Genomic DNA, 2,127 nt, shown 5'->3' with positions numbered 1-2,127 from the left:
AGCTAGTTCTAAAATCTCCAAATGAGATATTAGTATCAATACTAGACAGTAACGAGTGTTTTTGCCACTATAACATGGTTGTTCTATAACGAACAATGTTACTACATTTTAGCCTCAGGAAGCCGTCTTTTCCAGCTGGTTAACGACAAACGACATGTGTCTAATATATTATAAGGGGGCGAATCACCTCCCTTCAACTTGGCCAGAACATTAGACCATAGTTTCTAGGTCTTTACTCTTCATCGGTACTGAACACCTACTTGTTAGTGATGGCAGTCAATAGTCCCTACTCAAAATATATAAATATAAAAGCGGCAGACAGCCGCTGATCTCGCAACGAGCAAAATAGCTTGTTCTAGAATCTGTAGCAGGCAAGTGTCCAGTACCGATGCAGGGTAAAGACATAAAATTCATATTGTTCTCTGGTTACCGAGTATTATTGTTTTCCTTATATCTCGTTTAGAGATGTTTGAACTAGCTATTTTGCTCGTTATATATATATATATATATATATATATATACTAGCTGAAGGTGACCCGCTCTACGCGCGGGTAAGAGTGTGGGTGTTACTTTCTGTTGCTTCCTTTCAGCACGTAAAAAGCACCATCCGAACGTGGCCGATTGCAGCACCGCCTTGACTTGCTTCTGTGCTGGTGGCACGTAAAAAGCACCAACCGATCGTTGCCACTGCGAGCCCACCTGGCACCAGTGCCGTCGGCACGAAAAAAGCACTCACTACACTCACAGTGTGGTTGGCGTTAGGAAGGTCATCCACCTGTAGAAACACTGCCAGATCAGACTGGAGCCTGGTGCAGCCTCCTGGCTTCCGAGACCCGGTCACACTGCCCAACCCGTATTTGTTTCTCTCCGTATTTGTTTCTCTCTCCTTTCTCTCTCACTTTCCCACTCTCTTACTTTTCTTTTCTCTCTGACTCTCCCTCGCTTTCTCTTACTCTCTATCTTTATCTATCTCTCTCCCATTATAAACAACAGAAGATCTTGAGTAAGTTGAGAAATAAAATATTTAGAAAGATCAATCAGAAATATGAGGCAGTGGCAATGGAAAGGTCTGCTTCAAGGCAGACAGCAAAACGCTAACATTCAAAAGGGACAGACGAACTTGCGAGCTGAAGAAAAATAATAAAATATTGGAAGCCAAAGTTTGAAGGGATAGAATCTGAGGATAGTAGAGTCACCATGGCTGGCATTTGTTAACGACGGACAGCAACGTAGTGACAGTTTAACGGCTGGCGTAAAATTTGGAACTTGATGTAAAAGAAAATTCGTAAACACCAATTTTTGAAGTGATTCTTTCTCACGACAGTAGACTCACCATGGCAAGCATTCAAAACTTCTTTATCATGGACGGCAACACATTGACGATTAAAAGGCTGGCACAAATTTTTTAGCTTGATGCAACAGAGAATTCCTAAACACCCGCTCTTTGAAATTTTAATCCCCTTCCAGCCCCATTTAGACCCCTTTTCACATTTTGGTTAATATAACCCGATTTCATTCGGGTGTACTGGGGCCACATTTTAAAAGATGAGGAATTTTGTCCTAGAGGTGACGCCTTTCATTTGAGGAACAAAATAGTTGTGATGCAAACTTGTCAGCACCTTTAACATAGGTGTGCATATTTTCAGGTGAATCGACCGACTACGTAATGCACACATATATATATGTGTATATGTATATATGTGTGTGTGTGCACGCATTATATATACAAATGTATACAAATGAGATATATATCTGTATAAATTAAATTAGAGATAAAACCACTAATAGGCAAATCAAACAGTGAAAAACCAAAAACAAAAACATAAAAAAAGAAAATATAACATAGAAAATATATCTATATATATAAAACTGTAGTTGTGTGAGTGTCTGTCCCCTTCGATTTAGATTCCTTACTGCCAAATTTTGCGGTGCAGTTTAACCAAATTCGGGTATCTTATAGTCGTGATTCATATCGAGCCCGTCTGGGTATTAGCGCGCGTCTACGATGAGTGTACGATTTTTAAAATATTTTAACATCATTTTTTATTCCATTTTAATGCATATTTTTTCGTGTGTCGATGGCGGCGGAGTTGGCGTCCACGCTCACGCCTGCACCTGTGTTGCTTC

This window comes from Octopus sinensis, linkage group LG5 (assembly GCF_006345805.1).
Source record: "Octopus sinensis linkage group LG5, ASM634580v1, whole genome shotgun sequence".
Classification (NCBI taxonomy): domain Eukaryota; kingdom Metazoa; phylum Mollusca; class Cephalopoda; order Octopoda; family Octopodidae; genus Octopus; species Octopus sinensis.
This window is presented reverse-complemented; position numbering follows the sequence as displayed.